The sequence below is a fragment of the Coregonus lavaretus genome, assembly GCF_964263955.1.
Source record: "Coregonus lavaretus genome assembly, chromosome: 6".
Taxonomy (NCBI): Eukaryota; Metazoa; Chordata; class Actinopteri; order Salmoniformes; family Salmonidae; genus Coregonus; species Coregonus lavaretus.
The window spans coordinates 15553558-15577172 of record NC_139993.1 but is presented as its reverse complement, the minus strand read 5'-3'; the positions used below and the strand labels follow the sequence as shown (position 1 = coordinate 15577172).

At 44.4% G+C, this 23615-nt stretch overlaps 1 protein-coding gene across 3 annotated transcripts in view; it reads right to left on the bottom strand.

The window, feature by feature from the left end:
- The window catches only part of adgrl2a (adhesion G protein-coupled receptor L2a), a 190274-nt gene that overhangs the window by 102399 nt on the left and 64260 nt on the right, over positions 1–23615 (bottom strand). The window lies entirely within an intron of this gene.

Below are 23615 nucleotides of genomic sequence, written 5' to 3'. Positions count from 1 at the left end.
AATTTCTTGTTAATAGGTTTGGCAAGTCGGTTAGGACATCTACTTTGTGCATGACACAAGTAATTTTTCCAACAATTGTTTACAGACAGATTATTTCACTTATAATTCACTGTTTCACAAATCCAGTGGGTCAGAAGTTTTCATACACTAAGTTGACTGTGCCTTTAAACAGCTTGGAAAATTCCAGAAAATGATGTCATGGCTTTAGAAGCTTCTGATAGGCTAATTGACATCATTTGAGTCAATTGGAGGTGTGCCTGTGGACGTATTTCAAGGCCTACCTTCAAACTCAGTGCCTCTTTGCTTGACATCATAGGAAAATCAAAAGAAATCAGCCAAAAAATTGTAGACCTCAACTAGTCTGGTTCATCCTTGGGAGCAAATTCCAAGAGGCTGAAGGTACCACATTCATCTGTACAAACAATAGTACACCAGTATAAACACCAAGGGACCACGCAGCCGTCATACCGCTCAGGAAGGAGACGCGTTCTGTCTCCTAGAGATGAACGTACTTTGGTGAGAAAAGTGCAAATCAATCCCAGAACAACAGGAAAGGACCTTGTGAAGATGCTGGAGGAAACAGGTACAAAAGTATCTATATCCACAGTAAAATGGGTCCTATATCGACAAACTTGAAAGGCCGCTCAGCAAGGAAGAAGCCACTGCTCCAACACCGACATAAAAAAGCCAGACTATTGTTTGCAACTGCACATGGGGACAAAGATCGTGCTTTTTGGAGAAATGTCCTCTGGTCTGATGAAACAAAAATATAATTGTTTGCCATAATGACCTTCGTTATGTTTGGAGGAAAAAGGGGGTTGCTTGCAAGCCGAAAGAAACACCATCCCAAACGTGAAGCACGGGGGTGGCAGCATCATGCTGTGGGAGAGCTTTGCTACAGGAGGGACTGGTGCACTTCACAAAATAAATGGCATCATGTCTCCTGAGTGGCACAGTGGTCTAAGGCACTGCATCGCATGCTAGCTGTGCCACTAGAGATCCTGGTTCGAATCCAGGCTCTGTCGTAGCCGGCCGTGACCGGGAGACCCATGGGGCGGCGCGTAATTGGCCCAGCGTCGTCCAGGGTAGGGGAGGGAATGGCCGGCAGGGATGTAGCTCAGTTGATAGAGCATGGCGTTTGCAACGCCAGTGTTGTGGGTTCGATTCCCACAGGGGGTATGAAAAAAAATAATAATAATGTAAGTCGCTCTGGATAAGAGCGTCTGCTAAATGACGTAAATGTATCATGAGGAAGGAAAATTATGTGGATATATTGAAGCAACATCTCAAGACATCAGTCAGGAAGTTAAAGCTTGGTCGCAAATGGGTCTTCCAAATGGACAATGACCCCAAGCATACTTCCAAAGTTGTGGCAAAATGGCTTAAGGACAACAAAGTCAAGGTATTGGAGTGGCCATCACAAAGCCCTGACCTCAATCCTATAGAAAATGTGTGGGCAGAACTGAAAAAGTGTGTGCGAGCAAGGAGGCCTACAAACCTGACTCAGTTACACCAGCTCTGTCATGAGGAATGGGCCAAAATTCACCCAACTTATTGTGGGAAGCTTGTGGAAGGCTACCCGAAACGTTTGACCCAAGTAAAACAATTTAAAGGCAATGTTACCAAATACTAATTGAGTGTATGTAAACTTCTGACCCACTGGGAATGTGATTAAATAAATAAAAGCTGAAATAAATAATTCTCTCTACTATTATTCTGAAATGTCACATTCTTAAAATAAAGTGGTGATCCTAACTGACCTACTAGACAGGGAATTTTTACTAGGATTAAGTGTCAGGAATTGTGAAAAACTGAGTTGAAATGTATTTGGCTAAGGTGTATGTAAACTTCCGACTTCAACTGTAGCTGTGCTTAGGGTAAAGTTAACTATTTTGCTCCATTTTCTTCTCTCTCAATGAATGATTTTGAAAGGACAGCTTTCCTTCCATTCCAGCTATGAAATGTCACATCTTCAGAAGAAGAGGAATAATAAAGGAACTGTAGCTAATACATCACTCTCTAGAATTAGACTGAAGTCTGCAATACTTGAATTAGACTGAAGTCTGCAATGGTTTCACCGAGTTACAATTTAGTACAGACACAGGCTTCTGGCATTGTCACTACTGAGGAGAACTCTTACCACATATTGCCCTGTAAATAATAATGCTAGCTGTAACTTTTCTGTCTTGGTTGAAGCACAGGTCATTAGTGTTTACCGAGTTCTTCCTCTCTAATGAGTCTGTGTTCACAGTCTGGTGCTTGAAAAAATGTCATTACTCCTTTTCATACACTAATTTGTTGTGTAAGACTGGCACTTGGCAACTCGGACAGATCCTATCTGTGGTATCCTTGATAATTACGCAGGGCCTTTGCATTTCGTAAATTTAATTGTTTATACTCACCAAGCATGAGCGCAGTGTGCTCAAAGTGATTCACTTGAACTCTGCTAAATTGGCCCGCGAGGCAAAGTTTTTTTTTTGCCCATCGAATGATTCATCAATTAACAACCAATAAGATTACTTTTGCCCAATGTAATGCTGTACTACTGTTGTTAGAGACAATCAACATTCCGGGTTTTGTCCCTCTCTAGAAATGCTACCCAGGTGTTTTGCTAAGGAAGATAAATGTCAGTTTAGATTGTCTGATGCTTCCACTTTTGTGCCAATAAGATGGTATTGCTAATGTGCTCAATGCTTTACAGTGTAGATTTGAGAAGAAACAATGGTTGCATCACTATGGAGTCAGATCGCTGTCTTTAATAGTTGTATTAGTATTTTATTTATGTTTGGAAGAACCAGAACATGGGGGAAAGAGGCTATGTTGCTATTGGTCTTTTTTTTTTTATCCAACTTTCTCATCCGGCCACTAAAAGCATTCAAGTCTGATAGTCTTTCACCATACATCAAAGTCTTCACGGCAGGTTTTTAGTGCTTTAGGTGATACACAATTCATCAGATGTGTTGTTGGCTCGTGAGAAAACCTCAAGTTAAAAATAAAACACTGCAAGTCAGAAACATGATTTGACAACCAATCTAACGTTTATGTCAAGTCAGTCACACACAATTGTAATAACTAAGAACCTATGTAATCCATTAGGGTTCCCCAACTGGCGGCCCACAGGATTTCTGAAAAAATAAATAATTATCCTTATTGTTTGACATAAAAGACTGTAAAAACACCAGCAAATCAGCTCCAAGTGATTTTAATTTTGGAAATCTGTTCCAAAGTATTCCCACACATAATAGAGAGATATACAGTGTGTGTGATCGTATACAAACCTAAGCAAGGTTTGAAATGATTATGTTTTAGTCAAATGCTATATCTGTTTGGGCTTCTTGCAGTCTACAAATTATTTCTAATTATGTTCTGACCCGCTTACCATCCGCTCAAGAAATAATCGTCCCGCGGCTGAATCTAGTTGATGATCCCTGTCCCTGTGTCACGATCGTCGACTGAAGACACGGACCAAGGCGCAGCGTGATAAGCGTACATACTTTAATTGTACTTACACGAACAAAAACAACAAGCAAACGATACGTGAAGTCCTAGGTTATACACAACAAACCAAACGGAACAAGATCCCACAAAGACTAGTGCAAAACAGGCTGCCTAAGTATGGTCCCCAATCAGAGACAACGAGCTACAGCTGCCTCTGATTGGGAACCACCCTGGCCAACATAGATCAAAACGATCTAGAACAAAACATAGAAAACTAAAACATAGAAAATCCACACCCTGCCTCAACATTTAAGAGTCCCCAGAGCCAGGGCGTGACAGTACCCCCCCCCCCCAAAGGCGCGGACTGCGACCTCGCCACACAAACAGAAGAGGGTAGTGGCCGGGTGGGCATTCCGCCTCGGAGGCGGATCCGGCTCCGGGCGTGGCCACCACTCTCTCTCCACCCCCCCGTTGCGCCCCTGATCTGGTCTAGCCCCGCTGGCCGGAGCTGGACTGGACATCGGTGGAGCGGATTGCTTTGGCTCCGGAGTGGAGCAGCTGACCGGTGCCGGACTAGGCACCGGTGGAACAGGCACGGGCCGTGCCGGACTGGACACAGGCACCACTGGCTTGGTGTGGGGAGCAGGAACGGGCCGGACCGGGCTGACGACGCGCACCACTGGCTTGGTGCGGGGAGCAGGAACGGGCCGGACCGTGCTGACGACGCGCACCACTGGCTTGGTGCGGGGAGCAGGAACGGGCCAGACCGGGCTGACGACGCGCACCACTGGCTTGGTGCGGGGAGCAGGAACGGGCCGGACCGGGCTGACGACGCGCACCACTGGCTTGGTGCGGGGAGCAGGAACAGGCCGGACCGGGCTGGCGACGCGCACCACAGGCTTGGTGCGAGGGACAGGAACAGGCCGGACCGGGCTGGCGACGCGCACCACTGGTTTGGTGCGAGGGGCAGGAACAGGCCGGACCGGGCTGGCAACGCGCACCACAGGCTTGGTGCGAGGGACAGGAACAGGCCGGACCGGGCTGGCGACGCGCACCACAGGCTTGGTGCGAGGGACAGGAACAGGCCGGACCGGGCTGGCGACGCGCACCACTGGTTTGGTGCGAGGGGCAGGAACAGGCCGGACCGGGCTGGCAACGCGCACCACAGGCTTGGTGCGAGGGACAGGAACAGGCCGGACCGGGCTGGCGACGCGCACCACTGGCTTGGTGCGAGGGGCAGGAACAGGCCGGACCGGGCTGGGAACACACACCACTGGCCTTGTGCGGGAATCAGGAACGGGCCGGACCGGACTGGTGACACACACCACTTGCTTGGTGCGAGGAGCGGGACTGGGTTTCCTTCTAAACCTCCGCTCCCTCTGCTGCCTAACCAGTTCCTCTCGCCGTGTCTCTACACTCTCCCTCTCCATCATGACCAATAGCCCCCGTAACCTGGTGTTCTCCTCTCCTAGTCCGCAGATTCGCCCTGTAGCTGCCTCCTGCTGCCCCATCATCCACGCCGTGTGCCCCCCCAAAACATTTTCTTGGGGTTGCCTCTCGCGTGTCCGTCGTCGGCGCGGTTGGCGCCGTTTCTCCTCTCCTGCCTGGGCATTTACCTTTGCCCATGGCCCTCTGCCCGCGAAGATCTCCTCCCAAGACCACCATTTGCCCACCTGCGACATCGCCATCTTCTCCTCCTGGGCACGCTGCTTGGTCCTCTTATGGTGGGATCTTCTGTCACGATCGTCGACTGAAGACACGGACCAAGGCGCAGCGTGATAAGCGTACATACTTTAATTGTACTTACACGAACAAAAACAACAAACAAACGATACGTGAAGTCCTAGGTTATACACAACAAACCAAACGGAACAAGATCCCACAAAGACTAGTGCAAAACAGGCTGCCTAAGTATGGTCCCCAATCAGAGACAACGAGCTACAGCTGCCTCTGATTGGGAACCACCCTGGCCAACATAGATCAAAACGATCTAGAACAAAACATAGAAAACTAAAACATAGAAAATCCACACCCTGGCTCAACATTTAAGAGTCCCCAGAGCCAGGGCGTGACACCCTGTAATACATCAATCAATGACAATTTCCAATGTGTATACTCACGCACCCCTTTGAGACTAGTCAATGTATAATGAAGACATCTGTCTGTTGCTTTGATGTCATATGGTTTGTCACTGGAACAGCCTGCTTTGCTTTTAGCACAAATATGGTACATGTTAAACATTTTGAAAGCTCCTTTTCAATGTATGTGTAAATGTGTAATACTCTGTTCTTATTTGTCTCTATCCAGTTGTGGGGGGAAAAACTTGATGCCCTTTGGATGGAGCGAGACTGTTAGGCGGTGAGCGGCTGGTGGGGGGGCCATTATCAACCACCTGTACTGGTCGGCCACAATGTCAAAGTGTGGTGAGGAGATGGTGGCAAGGTAGACATCGGTAGCTAACCAAATCCAGGATGTTCACAGTCACGATGACGACCTATTTCCAAACTGCCTGCACCAACCCCTTACAGGTGCGGAGGCCAGGGATTGGCTCAAACCGAGTATGTATAAATCGTTGCGTGAACGTTGCTTATCCCTCTATTTGTGAACCTTTGTGTTTAACAGATTTACAACTACTCTATTCAACAGGCACCGATGAACTCTGCACATTTCTACGTTTGGTGGGGAGACCAGAATTAGGTAGGTTTAGTCTGACCTGTTCAAACTACAATATAGTATCTATTTGTGTGTATCATATCATGTATTCTAACTGCCACTGGTAATAGTACAGTGACTATGTGTGTATATGTTCACAGATATATGGAGACTTGGAGTCCAGACTGACAGACGGGATTGATACTGATGTCTCTGAATGGAGAGAGACCTTGCACTTAGCATTAGAAGGTTACTAGACAACTTTTAATTGTGTATTTTTTTATTATTTAATTGTATGCTATTAGTCATCAGGGGGAGGGAGAAACCCTGTGTATTATGTAAAGGGTTGTTTATTCTACATGGACCTGAAAGTTATCCCAACACTTAGTTTAGAATATCTACATAAGTTCAGCAATTGCACTCTACTCATATTACTCTGTAGGCTACTAACCGATTCAAAGCTTCCTCTGGCATCTAACCACACATCTGCCTGTAGTTATTGGACTCAACCTGCAGGACCCATGGGTTGAGGCAAACTCCCTTATACCCAGGATGGAGTGTCATGCACGACACCATTCCTGCCACCTGACTGCACCGGTCCATAACCTGTAATGCATCAACACCCACTGGAGACTTGAGACAGCACAGCTTTACCTAGAGAGCTGTGCAGTGTGCACATCAGTGTGTAGACCGCCAAATCCTGTCCCTGTGGTGAGGGGGTTTAAGAAAGCTAAAGTTGTACTCTACACAACTTATTTTGATGCTAGGTAAAGTGTATGCATACTGTCTTCATATAAGCACATCAATATTAATTTATTTTACAGTACAAAAGTTTGGTTTATGTAACACCCCCACAGCTGACAAATCAACATAATATACAACATACCTCTGCAACCTCGTTAGAGCACAAGTTCTGAAGCTTAGAGAGATTTGTGCAATGTTCATATGTACACCTGAAGGGGATATTCATATGAATAGTTCTGGGATTAGTCACCCTCTACAGATCTAACAGCAGACATAAGGTTGCTAGCTACTTTTGTAGCAAGGTGTTGTAGCAAACGAGTGTCATGAAACACATGCAGACAATGGCTCTTGCTATCTTCTGCATAACAGGATTTGATTGAGAAATATCAGCTAGCATGTCTAGCTAGCTGCAGATATGGCTAGCTCACAGGAGGTTGGTGGAACCTTAATTGGGGAGGACGGGGTCATGGTAATGGCTGGAGCAGAATAGGTGGAATGGTATCAAAAACATCAAACATATGGTTTACATGTGTTTGATGCCATTCCATTCACTCCGTTCCAGCCATTATTATGAGCCGTCCTCCCCTCAGCAGCCTCCACTGGGCTAGCTAGCCGTCAGCTTGGCTAAACATAGAACGTCAGCGCAGGCGTTAGTGTACAGAACAGAATAATAGCTACCATCACTCGTTCTGATTCAGGGCTAGCTAGGAGGTTGTTGGGTTTTATTTTTCTCATAATTGGATTTGTATGTGATGAATAGCTTAGAAGGAATGCATTAATGATTAAGCATGAAGGGTTTGTACTGTACTGATATAAAATTGTTTCACCTAACAAGCTGTGATTAATGTGAGGAGCTGTTTTAGGGAGTAGGGGGAGATAAGAACTTGTGTCTCAAAGTACTAGACCTCACTGCCTCTTTGTATTCTGTGAAACTGTCCTTGAACCTGGCTACAGTGGATATTGTGTATTCTCGGTGCTGACTCTGCAGGTTATTATCATAGCAACCATGCCTGGCAACAACTGGAGTGCCAAGGAGTTGAGACCAACCCCCGCGCCAACGGATTGGCTGAAATGGAGTCTGGACCACACTCAGTCCTTTGCTCTGGTTGGCCAACAGAAGAGGTGGAAACTTTCTGTCAGAGTATTTGAGAAAGAATCTGTAAACAATAAGTTTAGTTCTCTGTCGGCCCTGCGTGGTTTGTCAGTGAGCCCGTATATGAACTTTCATACTTATCATACAATACATTTTGCATATAATAAATTAAGCTTGGATTGAAGATCTCTTGATTCTTATTCCAATACCAGATTTGAATTACGCAATCTCAACAAGGTGGAAAAGCCAGGCAAAATCAGTGAGTTTAGCATCAGCAACAACAGATAACATTAGCTAGCTAGCTACACTGAAACCCCCATTTCGTAAATATGTATTAGTAGCCTAGGTCATTCTTTGGACGTGGAACCTAAACAAGCATTTCCTCTCTAAGACAGGAATTACGTTGAAATAGGGGCGGCATTGCCCTCTGGTGGGCGCCTGTAAAAACAGTCGAATTGAACCCTTCCCCATCTCTGACCGTGAGAGAGTACATCAAACTAAAAAAGTAGCCAATGTGCCACTACTCATACTACCGCTAGGCATCTGTAGCTTCTGCTTGTGCTGCAGCAGCAGGAGGACAAGTACAGTGTGCGATCGCGTGGGTGTAGAGAAGCGGGGAGGGGACATTTTTCAAGATTTAAAAAATGAGAAATTAGCTACTTTGATGTGCAATTTTTTACAGAACAGGAGAGAATGTATTAATAAAAAAATGCTAACAATTTGAAAGTGCACCCCTAGAGGTCTATCTATGCATGTGCCCATTGCCAACCATTGCTCCCTGTCATCATACTAACTTATTAAATAAGCAACTGTATGATAGCGCAAGTATTGAAAGGGATCAACCATCTTAAATTATAAACATTTAGGAAAACTGACTGGATGTGACAAATGCTACTTAATGTTTAAACTGCCATTAAAAAAAATAATTTAAACATTTAAATGTTTTTTTTTTTTTTTATCATAAAATTACGTGAATTCACAATCCAGATATGGTTATGCGTATGACCACTAGGGGGCAATGCAGTTCAATCTACCGCAGTCCTGGCTACCTACCTACCAGTTGTCTCTAGTTACCACAACCACAAAGTCATAAAGCCTACCTATTTCTACAATGTATCTTCTTAAAATGTGATTTTATACCTAACCCTAACCTTAACCACCCTGCTAACCTTAACAAAGATAATTTTTGTTTTCATGAATTTTATGACTTTGTGTCTAAGGTAACTAGTGGAAACCCTACCAGACGGCGCTCACCTTCCTGCTGCGATGGTATTAATGGCATTTTAGGTTTTCTGTTGTGTGCCTCTCCTCCATGTTCTCAGTTGTCAATACGTACTTCATGTCCCACTTCTCATCAATGTAATGGTTGCAGTGATGTATGACAGCGTGTTCATAGACGTCCAACAATCTGTTGTTAACGCCACGTATGGTGTTTGAGAGGTCTCCATCAAGGTCATCACGGTTTTTCGACATGACATATTGTAGTTTGGTACTAGATATGTCATTAGGGTATTGAAGCTGACATCCTATAGCATTGCCAATGGCTGCATATCAACTGCAATCATTTCTGTAATCAGAGTTGTGATTTTCTCACTCAATCCCTTATTGCACTGCTGCCAGTGCCTCTCTTTCAGCATTGCACCTGTACTGCCACTGTAGCTCAATTCCACCTCACAAAGTTTGCATTTCATCACATCATTTAATTTCTCAAAGTATTGCCATACAGGACTTCGCTGCTGTCGCTTTCCTCTCTCATTCTCTGCAATTTTTTCAACTGTTAACGATGATAACATGCAGAGCCCTTTATATCCATGGCAAATCATTTGAAAGATGCATATCTCCTCCTACTTACAGCATTGTTGCTTTAGATAGGTATCATTTTTATTTTTGCCTTTATGATGATGATCGGGATCAGTTAATGGTAGTTTTGTGATAACTGCACTGTGATTGAAATGTTGTAACAAATAAAAAATTAAAAGGTTATTGGTAAGGGATTTTTTCTAAACGTTAACGATCCAAAATGTGTTTAAACGTCACACCCCTAGCTATTACCATGTAGAGGGTCGTTGCCGATTGCTTTAGCATTTCAAACCATGTTTTTTTTCCAATGGTCTACATTGGGTTGCATTCCTGTTTGACTCAATTTACTTCACATGGATCAATTGGGTTGTAAATCTGAACGAGATACATTTCCTTGCTCTGCCCGACTTTGTGGCTGGAATATATCTGGTTCTTGGGCCAAAAACGCATGCCGTCAGAGTTTGATCCTCTGCATGTGTGATGCCAAACCACCCATGCTCTGCGTCCCAACAACACTGTTAAAAAACTTAAATCACTCTGCAGTGCCTCTAAAAATTCAGTTTTTGGTTTTATGATTGAGTCCTGGTGCAGTTATTGTGTTTTAAGTACTGAAACAGAAACCAGCGCGAATAATATTCACTTAACAGCAAAGAGTCATCATCAACTCTCGACAGATTCCATTTGCTAGCATGACAGATCTTTAATGTCATCATGTTCTTGTTCAAAATCCCTGGACATAAAACAGCAACATGTCAACAGCAAAATGAGTGCAGCAAAGTTGACATGTTTCCGATTCATGTCCAGAGATTTTGAACATCCAGATAGTTCATACATCATAGAATCAAAGTGTTGTTCGTAAACAACATCCAAAAAGCCTCTCAATTGATTAGGCCCGGGGTTGAACTACTTTCTCACCCTGGTGTTGGGTGATGCTCCAGGACAAGGGGATGACTGACACAGACAAATCAATACAGGGAGGGGTAGCTATATCTGGTCAGGCCCACTAGCTTATTTCAGACCAACGGTATGGTGTACATGTTAGGACATTATCAGTCTTAAGCCTTCCCCACTAGCTTATTTCCGCCCAATGGTACATTGCACATGTTAAGACACCCTCAATCTCAAACCTAAGCCCACAAGTCTATTGCAGACCAATAGTATGGTGTCGATTTTAGGACACCCTCAGCACTCTGAATCAGGTGATTCAAGTTACATTTACATATTACATTTTAGTCATTTAGCAGACGCTCTTAACCAGAGCGACTTACAGGAGCAATTAGGGTTAAGTGCCTTGCTCAAGGGCACATTAACGTCATTTAGCAGACGCTCTTAGCCAGAGCGACTCACAAATTGGTGCGTTCACCCTATAGCCAGTGGGTCTGCTAAGTTGTGGTTCTATCACACCTAGAGTACTGTCCAGTCATATGGTCATCTGCAGCAAAAAAATATTGACAACATCTTAGACTCGCTCAAAACAGGGGTGCCAGATTAGCTCTTCATTGCTCTATCCGTATGAATGTCAACTGAATGCATCTTAATCTCTCATTGCTTCCCATTGAAAGCAAATTAGTATCCAGTCTTTAGATATTTTTTAGGAATGTAGTAATTTTCAAGACACCAAAGTATTTTTTAAGACCAATCAGTGAACATAACCACATTCAGGTCATCTGATACCCCCCAGACCAAGGACAAATCTCCTAAAATATACAGAAATATACAGAGCCATCACTAAATGTAATTCTTTACCAAATCACATTTCTCAGGCAAAAAGTAAACCCACCTTCAAGAAAACAATAAAAGCTCCCGAGTGGCGCAGCGGTCTAAGATCCTAGTTCGATACCGGGCTGTGTCGCAGCCGGCCCCGACCGGGAGACCCATGAGGTGACGCACAATTGGTCGCCAGGTGTATGGTGTTTCCTCTGACACATTGGTTAAGCGTGCATTGTGTCAAGAAGCAGTGTGGCTTGGCGGGGTTGTGTTTCAGATGACGCACGGCTCTCGACCTTCGCCTCTCCCGAGTCCGTACGGGAGTTGCAGCGATGGGACAAGACTGTAACTACCAATTGGATATGATGAAATTGGGGAGTAAAGGGTTGATTTTTTTAAATAAAAAAATGTTATCAGTCATATGACTGGACAGATACTAATCCCATTGAAGTTAAATTTATTACATGTAAGGTATTTTAATTGTCTGTAATGTCTACTTATTAAATGTTTGTAATGTAAAATGTAATTGTTTGTAATGTATTTTTAGTTCTGTGTTGGGCCCCAGGAAGATTAGCTGACATTATGGCGCCAGCTAATGGGAATCCTAATAAAAATTCAAATGTAAGCCTCACCCCACAAGCTTATTTCAGACCAAAGGTACAGTGTCCAATGTCCATTTTAAGACACCCTCAGTCTCAAGCCTGAGTCACCATCATCATCAGCATCTGTATTTGTTGAGTGCAATTCAGTTTTATTCTCTACGACAAGACCTCACAGAAAATATCTCTGCAATATCTCGAAATTATGAAAAGATGGCTCGCCAAATCAGTTTCTGAGATTGACAATCAAGAAGGATGCCTGTGATCCTCCCTCAAAATGTATGCACTTCAAATATTTCTGTCAACATCATTCTCTCAAAGTGGATTTAGTGGATGCATGAGAGGCAATTACTAATCAAATAGGGCAATGCTTCTCCTAGCTTCTCCTATCCAGAAATATTCACTGGGTAGACAGGGAAAGCGAAATGAAAGTTGATCTGAAATACCTCAATGACATGAACTAAACCTTTTCCTCACTATAGCAGTCAATACTCTAATAATGGGCTGCTGTGCCTTTTTCTGTTCAGACTTGAGGAGAGAAAGGAACCAAAGCACCATCGATCATGGCCTTGTACAACAATGCATTGCAATTACGCAATAAAAATATTATTTGTGCACAACTAACATAAAAAAAATAACAATACTGATCGTGCCAGGAAGTCTCTTTTCACATCATTATCATATCATCCAAAAAGAAAGAGAAAGTAATCATTATTTAGCTCATGGAGCTAATAGCTTAATAGTGCAGCGAGTTTAACACTGATCTTGTTTACTTCTAATGTATCTCAGCAGTTTAGGCAAGAGGATATGCTGCACAAACACACACATGAACACGAACACACACAGTTTTACAAAATAGTAAATGTAAACTATAAAGGTTGTTCCACGAATAGAGTACATTTTGGGTAGTGTAACTTGGTAAAAAAAACAACAACTATGAATTTCACCTACATGTAACATTCTGTTATAAAGAGCACATGATCAACTTAATAAAAAACATGTTTTACCATCTCAAGTGGTTGAATACATTTTTTGAGTAATTTTTTTACTATAGTAAGTGCCAATAAAGTGCCATTAAAGTAACAGGGTTTCATCTTAAATCAGCCATGAATCCCCTTGTGACAGGGGGAATGGAAGCTTGTGTCCAACAGGAAGGGGCAATTGAATGCATGTTTCACCAGAAAAAAATGAAATTGTAAAAAAATATATAGCCTCTCTATCTATGGGTAACATGTTTGATGTGGTATGCTCGACACGCTCAGTTTTCCACGACAAAACACCAGAAGATTGCCAAAAAGAGTAGAACCAGCTCACCTGCGTTTCCACTATGATTTGACTATTATATGTTCAATGTTTCTTTTGAAAAATATTTTTTTTTAAATTGTTTCACCATATTAAAAAGAGGAGTTCAGTTCACATAACATGGTTGACCTTAAACTAAATTAATCACTAATCACATTAAATAAATAATAACCTTCAGAAATGACTTAATTAAAGTATGAACATAACTAGGGGTTTACAATTATGGTGAAAACTTCAAGAAATGTTGGGGTTAAGGGGGTTAAAATCATCCTATGTCGGAAAAACATGACAAGGGACATGTCAAAATGCAGATTTATAGCATTTTAGCAAGTCTTTATTTATATTTTAAAAAATCTGATTTAATGCATTTTACATGTGGTCTATATTAAAGGGCACTTATAACAAGCTTTTAAAAATGCAATATTGCTGCACAATTTCTGCTTTAAATATCAAAGTGATGCTAAACGTACTCTATTTGTCACGGATTCTGCCGAGGCTGCTCCTCCTCCTTGCTCGGGCAGGCTTCGGCGTTCGTCGTCCCCGGAGTACTAGCTACTGCCGTTCGATGTTATCGGTGTTTGTTTAGTTTTGTCTGTATTGTTTACACCTGTTCGTCATTATGTTTAATTGTTTCCCTTATATTACCCCTGTCTCTCATCAGGACATTGTGTGTGATTGTTTTTCCCTTCACGATTGTCATTTTAGTGAGCAGGTTATTTCCTCCCTGCGTGGAGTTATTTCTGTGTTCTTTTGGATCCTTATCGGATTAAAGTACGTGTCCGAGAGTTCTGTGTCCTGCGCCTGACTTCTTTTACCGCATCTCACCAACAGTCGTGACAGAATCACACACCTTAACAAGAAGTCAGGCGCAGGACACAGAACTCTCGGACACGTACTTTAATCCGATAAGGATCCAAAAGAACACAGAAATAACTCCACGCAGGGAGGAAATAACCCGCTCACTAAAATGACAATTGTGAAGGGAAAAACAGCCTCGGCAGAATCCGTGACAGTACCCCCCCCCTTGACGCGCGTGCCAGCCGTGCGCCGACCCCGGCCTCGGGGACGGCCAGGAGGACGCGGAGCAGGGCGAGTCGGGTACGGTCCGGAGGAACGGTGCTGTGTCCCTAGGAGGGACATCCTAGATCCCTCCCCGTTGACAGAGTTCCACCGGAGTCACCCGACTCGCCCTGCTCCGCGTCCTCCTGGCCGTCCCCGAGGCCGGGGTCGGCGCACGGCTGGCACGCGCGTCAAGGGGGGGGGTACTGTCACGGATTCTGCCGAGGCTGCTCCTCCTCCTTGCTCGGGTAGCAAATCATGTGGATATAGGTCCTTACACAAATAGTCGTGACACTATTTGTGTAAGGACCTATATCCACATGATTTGCTCATTGTTCAAAAGGCTATTACATGCACACATTCTGTATGTCTAAAGCTCTATATAATTTCCCTGTGTTATTGTTGATGGCTTTTGTGGTTGTGTCATGAAGCACATCTAGGGCATCTCAACAGCTTATTAGTATTTGAGAGCACTTGTTGCTATATTGTATTTCAGGGGCCTTTCTAATACCATGCATTGTGCCATGGAGAGGTGCTGTAGGGACCAACAAAATGGGCAAACAGGTTCCTCTGCTCTTCAATGACCAAAAAGTGGAGCACAGATGCACTTGGATAAACAGAGAGAGAGAGAGAGAGAGAGAGAGAGAGAGAGAGAGAGAGAGAGAGAGAGAGAGAGAGATATTTAATCTGTGTGTTCTTTACATTATCATCAGGCACACCTAGCCTTTTCAATACTTGTGTCTCACTTCACTTCATCCTCTAAGGTGTCATATATGCTCTAACAGCAACGTATTTACTAACAGAGAAAGACGCATCTCAATCAAGACATATAAAGGTGACAGATACTCAAAGATCTGCCTCCCCTTCTAATTAAATGATGGTAGTGTGGATCAGAGGTAGTCAATCATATTTTATAAGGAACGCTCAATCCTGTGTCATGGCAATCGGTCGTCCACCGGTGCCATAATTGCAGAGATGCCCCTTGTTGACATGGCACCTTATCAGGCATTCTGGTCAGTCACTCTTTTCAATTCCTCTCAGGCAGCGATTTAACCAGTGTTGAACTCAAGTGTGTGTGTGTGTGTGTGTGTGTGTGTTTGTGTGTGTGTGTGAGCAGGCCCATGCCACACAGCACAATGTTGTGCATTCAGTGAGGCCCCCTCACTCTGTCCACAGACAGCAATTAACTTGTAAGCTCGGGTAAATAACACTGTACATTTACCTATTGTAGAGCCTTGATTTGAGATCAGCATGCAACAGAGTTGGGGCCAATTCAATTTCAATTCCAGTCAATTCAGAAAGTAAGCCAAATTCCAATTCCACATTTTCTCATTGAAAAGCATTGAAGATAATTGGAATTGGAATTAAAGTGTACTTCCTGAATTGACTGGAATTGGAATGGAATTGTCCCCAACCCCGGCATGCAAGCGTTGGGGGATTTTTCATTTTTTGGGTTTTGTCCTCTAATGAACTGCCAAAATTAGCAAACAACCATAGTTTTTTAGGGATTACTTGTCTTTAACACATGTTGATCATGTACGGGTATTATTACTAATGTGTTGCTAGTTGATTTAGATTGGCGCTCAGGACCTCCATTTTGTGGGTTACAGCCCTTTATGGCGCCTTTGGAACTGCCTCTATTTAAAGATGCCCATGATGACATTTACTATCATGTTTAACCTTTCGCGTGAAATTGATCCGATACACAAGCAGCAGTTGAGGAATGGGAGGGAACAATATATAATATGTAGGTGACATATGTGACTGACCAGCTTGATTCGGTCTTATGTAGCAGAATTTAAAAGTGTGTTCTTTATATTGGATAAAAATAGAGACTCAGAGCTAGAAAATAGTATATCATACACTACAGTTGAGGAACAATGGGAAAGTAATTCTGCTTTGAAAGTTGATAAACTTGTAACCTCACTTTTGAGAAAATGGCCCTTGAATGTTTTGGTACCTACTGGAGAGCTCTTCTTTGTCTACACCCATTCAGCATCGTTCACACCCTCTTAAGCATTAGCCCCACCCATCTCTTTAAGGATTCACATGTGAGGCTATGTACTAAACAACCAAAGATTTCAAGACTAAAGGCTGGTTTATACTACGAGTGTGTTCGTAAATGTAATCTGGTGTGCTAGAGTGTGCTCTGGGCGTTCGTAAACTCAAAGTGTTGTCAGATTGGCCGTTCGTAAATTCAGAGCGTTTCCCTCTCGGAGAGTTCAGAGCGCACACTGGACGCTCTGGCCGAAAAGTAGGGTTGATCCGAGCGTTCTGACCTAACAACAGCAGTCAAGCACCCAAGCTAACTGGCTACCGTTGGCTAGCTTGCTAGCTACTTCCAGACACAAATGAGAGAACATATTTTTTTTTGGCTCACTCTGACCATTTAACTCGCCCTAGCAGAGCTGGTTAGGCTGTTTTCATGTTATCCAGAGCGTTGGTGACTGCAACTTTGCTGCTGGCAACAATTAAATTACGCTTTTTGCCAACGTTTGCTGACACCGGCCATATTCAACGGGTGTTGATCGTTCGTAAATTTGTCAGTTATTCTGCGCTCTAGCACACTCAGAAGAGAGTGCTCTGAAATTGGAGTATATAGCCAGAGCGAATTTACCAGCTACGTCTATCGACAGTAAACATTGTATTGAAATAGTTACTTGCATAGTGGAGTCTTTTGTTTAGACATGTAGCTAGCTAGCTAAACAATGAACCATAACCCCAACTCATAATGTTACTACCCTACATGAATTTGCAGGTAGCTAACCAACCAGGTTCAATGTTAGCTAGCTAACATTAGGCTATAACAAGCAATGCAAATGGCTCTGAAATACAAATAATATTACAACACTGGTCATACACGTAACGTTAGCTAGCTAGCCAGCCAGCTAATGTTAGCTAGCTAGCTAACAGTACACTTTAACTTGAAATGAAAACGACTTTCTGACAAAATTAGAAATGTGTAATATCTGAAAGTGTAGCTAGCTACACTCTCTTACCCATATACATGGATGGATGCTTCTCCCTCTCTGTCACGGATGCCATGGTTGCCCTTAGTTTGAAGATGTAATCCAGAGACAGGTATTTTATACAACAGCCTTCTGTGTGTTCTCTTTTTGACTCCGTCTGTATATTTGCAATCAAACGCCAAAATTCTCTCCATCTCCTTAGCTATCATACTCTAATTCCATTGATTTCAAAACTCGGTCCCCCAGAAAGTGGAGAGCAACATTTATGCAGTTCTACTACGTGATAGCTCTCAAAAAAGCAGCATTAGAAAGGATTACCTACACATACTAACCAGCTCATATTATAGACAGACGCGTGCTACATGGCAGACCAATCCGAACTCATCTCTCGGCATGTCCAGCCCACTCATTATCTCAGCCAATAATGTCTAGTGGGAAGGTTGCTGTCGTTTTCCATGGCTAAACCAACTAGGCTCGTAATTTAACAATGTTATTTGTATTTAGAGATGGCATACAAGTTGGTTATTAAGGCACAAGAAAGTTCACATGTTCCAGAAGGCATTTCTGCCCAAAAAAATGCATGTTGACAAAAAAAAAAGTTTACGTTCAAATGGCGCTCCTGTGTAGTAGTGACGCGCGACATAAGCCTAGTTTCCTGAAACGAGTCACATATTACACTCCATCTCTCTGGTACTATAAAAGTTTTGAAAAAAATATTCTACAAGACAAATAAATTGGAAAGTAACCATCTGCCAGGATATGAGTGTCACTGAAGCGGGGGTAATGAACAAAATGTTTCCTATTTCACACAAACAGGGAGTCATTACAGTGCCTTGCAAAAGTATTCATCCCCTTTGGTGTTTTTCCTATTTTGTTGCATTACAACCTGTAATTGAAATTTATTTTTATTTGGATTTCATGTAATGGACATAAACAAAATAGTCACAATTTGTGAAGTGAAATGAAAAAAATAACTTGTTTCAACAAATTCTAAAAAATAAAAAACGGAAAAGTGGTGCGTGCATATGTATTCACCCCCTTTGCTATGAAGCCCCTAAATAAGATCTGGTGCAACCAATTACCTTCAGAAGTCACATAATTAGTTAAATAAAGTCCACCTGTGTGCAATATACATGTCACATGATCTGTCACATGATCTCAGTATATATACACCTTTTCTGAAAGGCCCCAGAGTCTGTAACACCACTAAGCAAGGGGCACCATGAAGACCAAGGAGCTCTTCAAACAGGTCAGGGACAAAGTTGTGGAGAAGTACAGATCAGGGTTGGGTTATAAAAAAATATCTGAAACTTTGAACATCCCACGGAGCACCATTAAATACATTATTAAAAAATGGAAAGAATATGGCACCACAACAAACCTGCCAAGAGAGGGCCGCCCACCAAAACTCATGGACCAGGCAAGGAGGGCATTAATTAGAGAGGCAACAAAGAGACCAAAGATAACCCTAAAGGAGCTGCAAAGCTCCACAGGGGAGATTGGAGTATCTGTCCACAGGACCACTTTAAGCCGTACACTCCACAGAGCAGGGCTTTCCGGAAGAGTGGCCAGAAAAAAGGCATTGCTTAAAGAAAAAAATAAGCAAACACGTTTGGTGTTCGCCAAAAGGCATGTGGGAGACACCCCAAACATATGGAAGAAGGTACTCTGGTCAGATGAGACTTGATTGAGCTTTTTGGCCATCAAGGAAAATGCTATGTCTGGCGCAAACCCAACACCTCTCATCACCCCGAGAACACCATCCCCACAGTGAAGTGTGGTGGTGCCAGCATCATGCTGTGGGGATGTTTTTCATCGGCAGGGCCTGGGAAACTGGTCAGAATTGAAGGAATGATGGATGACGCTAAATACAGGGAAATTCTTGAGGGAAACCTGTTTCAGTCTTCCAGAGATTTGAGACTGGGACAGAGGTTCACCTTCCAGCAGGACAATGACCCTAAGCATACTGCTAAAGCAACACTCGAGTGGTTTAAGGGGAAACATTTAAAAGTATTGGAATGGCCTAGTCAAAGCCCAGACCTCAATCCAACTGAGAATCTGTGGTATGACTTAAAGATTGCTGTACACCAGCGGAACCCATCCAACTTGAAGGAGCTGGAGCAGTTTTGCCTTGAAGAATGGGAAAAAATCCCAATGGCTAGATGTGCCCCAGGAGACTTTCAGCTGTACTTGCTGCAAAAGGTGTCTCTTCAAAGTATTGACTTTGGGGGGGTGAACAGTTATGCACACTCAAGTTTTCCGTTTTGTTGTCTTTTTCTTGTTTGTTTCACCCCAAAAAATATTTTGTATCTTCAAAGTGGTAGGCATGTTGTGTAAATCAAATGATACAAACCCCCCAAAAATCTATTTTAATTCCAGGTTTTAAGGCAACAAAATAGGAAAAATGCCAAGCGGGGTGAATACTTTTGCAAGCCATTGTAGGATGTTTCCTATGCCACAATCCCAAACTGCTGAGGGGACATTACTATTAGCAAACAGACATGGGGCATAGCAGCACACACGAACATACACACGGAGACACATGCACCTACGCAGGCAGGGATGTAGACAGGCACACAGACATGCACGCACACACTAAACTGAGGAATACAAACCATATGGAATATGGAATGTTGGGGAAAACTAACATTGGTTTTTCAAAGCTGAATTGCTGACAAACTATGCCACTCTCATCCTCAGCAACTGATACTGCAGATTGGAGAAGCTTTGTTTTTCTTCAACAGTGACCATTGTGCCTACAGTAGACAGTTTTCATATTAAAATGGCATTGGTTAAAGTTTCCAAAGTATAGTCAGTGGCAAAGGGAACCTGATCAAAAGGCCCATTCACCCTTCTCATACCGCACCCATTGTGGCCACAGCACAAAGGAGCCTCTGGATTATTTTGATGTGAAACCAGATAATTTCTCTCTTCAATGGGAATGAGAAGTGTGACGAGGACTCTCCAGACGCTTGTCGTCTACTGTTAACGCAGCTTTTGTTTCTCCTTTGTTTCTGACAGCTAGCATGCTACCATCTCTTCTCTGGCCACCATTATTCCACTCTCCATCGACAAGGTCGCTTGCTGAGGGGATTTGGGGCCGAAAGGAGAGTGTGGCCTATAGCATTAGTCATGGCCACAGGAAACCCAGCATGAGTCCTCTAGGTTTCACTTTCCCCCCCAAAGGCACAGCACAACGGAAGTCCATGGAGCAAAATAAACCTTTAAGTCAAGTTTCTTCCCACAGTGCTGATTCAACTTAATCCGCAGATATCCTTTACATCAGCGTGTATTCTTAAGAAGTCAGGTTCACACAGGGGAGGAAGAGAGGGGAAATATTGCATATTTTTGAGAAGAAAGTGAATGTGCTAGCTTGAACAGCAGGCTACAATGTACAGTAGGCTACAGCCTTCAAGTAGTAATTGAACAATTATTTTTAATTTCATTCCAAAACGCGATATATTTATTTTCAGATATGTTGACATTAATTTAAAACACCTCTTGTGAAAGCGATAGAGCTATAATTTGTTATTCTTACCATGACATGGGCTAGTGAAAAGACCGACATGATTTTGTTAGAAATATATTGCAAGGTAATTTTATTCTGATTGGCTGGGCCTGGGTCCCAAGTGGGTGGGGCTATGCCCTCCCAGGCCCACCCATGGCTACGCCCCTGCCCAGTCATGTGAAATCCATAGATTAGGGCCTAATTAATTTATTTCATTTGACTGATTTCCTTATATAAACTGTAACTCAGTAAAATCGTTGAAATTGTTACATGTTGTGTTTACATTTTTGTTCAGTATGAATTGTTTACAAACATTGGAGTAAAGCAAGCTTATATTTTGGGTTCTGATGAGGTATGCCAGTAAAACTAAGCTCATGAGGCATTTATAAGTTATATTCTTCAAGAATCAACGGGTATATATCTGTCACGGTTTCGGCCGAGGCTGCCTCTCTCCCTTGTTCGGGCAGGCTTCGGCGTTCGTTGTCTCCGGAATACTAGCTGCCACCGTTGTATGTTTCATGTTCGTTTGCTTTTGTCTGTTTGTTGTCACACCTGTTCTCGTTTAGCGTATTAGTGTCCTATAAGTTTCTCGTTGTGTTTGTCTAGTGTTGTGTGTTATTGATTTTGGTCTGTCGTGTGTTGGGCTTATTTTCGCCCTTTCGCTCGGTTGAGCTTTCCTCCACTGCGTTGGAGCGTTACGCACCTGTTGTGCGCTTTTTGCTTATTCGCCTTTGTGCGTATTTTTGCCTTCGGGCAAGTGTTGTCATTTTTCCTGTTTGGAGATTTACTAAAGTTGTTTGGACTATCCTTCGGTGTTCTGCGTTTGATTCCACCACTACACCCACCTACAGCACGCGTGACAGAATAACACACCAATAATGGAATCAGCAGGAGCCGCAGCAGCCCAGACGACGCTGGAGGACCAGGTCCGGGAACAACGGGACCAGATCCTGCAGATGGGGACCGCACTGCAGGAGGTGATCACCACCATCCGAGGCTGGGGAACGCCTCCACCGCCACCCTCCCTGCCAGCACCATCGGCCAGTCCGCCCATTCCCGCACCGGAACCCCGAGGAGTCCGACTCTCGCTCCCGAGGGCCTACGATGGAACCGCGGCCGGGTGTCAGGGATTCCTTCTCCAGGTGGAGCTGTACCTGGCCACCGTGCACCCGGCGCCCTCGGGACATGAGAGCGTGTCCGCCCTGATCTCCTGCCTTTCCGGGAAGGCATTGGAATGGGCCAACGCGGAGTGGAGGAGGATCGACGCGGACACCATCACGTACGACGAGTTCTCCCGCCGCTTCAGGGCGGTGTTTGACCATCCCCCGGAGGGGAAAGCGGCGGGGGAGCGTCTGGTCTTCCTCCGGCAGGGGAGGAGGAGTGCCCAAGAGTTCGCCCTCGAATTCCGTACTCTAGCGGCAGATGCAGGGTGGAATGATCGGGCTCTCGTCGATCACTACAGATGTAGTCTACGAGAGGACGTCCGTCGGGAGCTGGCTTGTAGGGACACCAGCCTCTCGTTCGACCAGTTGGTCGACATGTCCATCAGGCTGGATAACCTACTAGCTACCCGCGGACGTCCCGAGGGGGGTCCGTCCATTTCACCCTCCAGCGCCTCCGAGCCGTGTCCCATGGAGCTCGGGGGCGCTGGCGCTAGAGAGAGGAGGGGTCGGCTTACTAGGGGGTCCACCCCCTGCACCAACTGTGGTCGGGGAGGACACACCGCGGCTAGGTGCTGGGGATGGCCTCCTAGGGGAGAGGACGACAGGTCCCGCACTGGGGATTCCTTCCAGGTGAGTAGGCGCCCCACTCACCCAGAGCTCTCTGTTGCACATTTCTGTATGCCTGTGAGTTTTCCACAGGTAGCACCTCATTCCCAGCATAAGGCGCTGGTAGATTCAGGCGCGGCTGGGAATTTTATTGATAAGAAGTTTTGTTTAGCTTTAGGGATTCCCCTTCTTCCTGTTGATGTCCCTTTCCCCGTTCATGCCCTAGATAGCCGTCCGTTGGGTGCGGGCTTGATCAGGGAGGTCACTGCGCCACTTAGGATGTGTGCGCAGGGGGGTCATCAGGAGATGATTCAGCTATTTCTGATTGACTCTCCTGCGTATCCGGTGGTGCTGGGCATGCCCTGGTTGAGTACCCATAACCCAGCTATTTCGTGGCAGGAGAGGGCTCTGATGGAGTGGTCTGCCCAGTGTGTGGGTAGATGTTTAGGCGTTTCCGTAGGGGCTACCTCGGTGGAGAGTCCAAACCAGGTGCCCGCATTGCACGTTCCCCCTGAGTATGGGGATTTGGCTATTGCGTTTAGTAAGTCGAGGGCGACGCAGTTGCCGCCCCATAGGCAGGGAGATTGTGCGATAGACCTCCAGGCAGGAGCTGCGCTCCCACGGAGCCATGTGTATCCTCTGTCTCAGGAGGAGAAGAAAGCTATGGAGACTTACATAGACGAATCTCTGAGACAAGGATACATACGGCCTTCAACTTCCCCTGCGTCCTCGAGTTTCTTTTTTGTGAAGAAGAAGGATGGTGGTTTACGCCCGTGCATCGATTACCGTGGTCTCAATCAGATCACGGTGAAGTACAGTTATCCACTCCCGCTGATTGCGACCATGACTGAGTCCTTGCATGGGGCGCGTTTCTTCACTAAATTAGATCTCAGGAGCGCGTACAACTTGGTGCGCATCAGGGAGGGCGATGAATGGAAGACAGCCTTTAGTACCACCTCGGGCCATTACGAGTAT